We start from the raw sequence: 409 nt of genomic DNA, 5'->3' as shown, positions 1-409 counted from the left end.
ACGCACATAATCGACAAAAATGAAACAAATATGGACGACTTGCTCCGAAACACCCCGAGAGGGGAACGCTTCTCAAAAATAACCTGCAGTTGTTTCCTTCAAAATTCCTACATGCTCGAAATGTACATACATCAAGGTATATTTGTAGAAAATTTCACGAAAAAATATTAATTTTCCTGGAAGTTAAGAAGAATATAAGTGGACTCTGTTGGAATTTCCGAAAATTGTCCCCCACCCCCATTCCAAAACTTGTGTTTTTATTGGCAAAACCAGCAACATGACCTCCCATCCAATATGTTTCAAAAGACGATAGGCCATACTAGAGCACCGTCTTTTATTTGAAGAAATCAACGTCAGGGATTATTCTTTGGAAGCCTCGTATTAATTCTATCGCCTCTTTTTTCGAACT

This window comes from Octopus bimaculoides, chromosome 5 (genome assembly GCF_001194135.2).
Source record: "Octopus bimaculoides isolate UCB-OBI-ISO-001 chromosome 5, ASM119413v2, whole genome shotgun sequence".
NCBI classification, from domain to species: domain Eukaryota; kingdom Metazoa; phylum Mollusca; class Cephalopoda; order Octopoda; family Octopodidae; genus Octopus; species Octopus bimaculoides.
The sequence above is the reverse complement of the archived record's forward strand: the minus strand, read 5'-3'. Positions refer to the sequence as shown.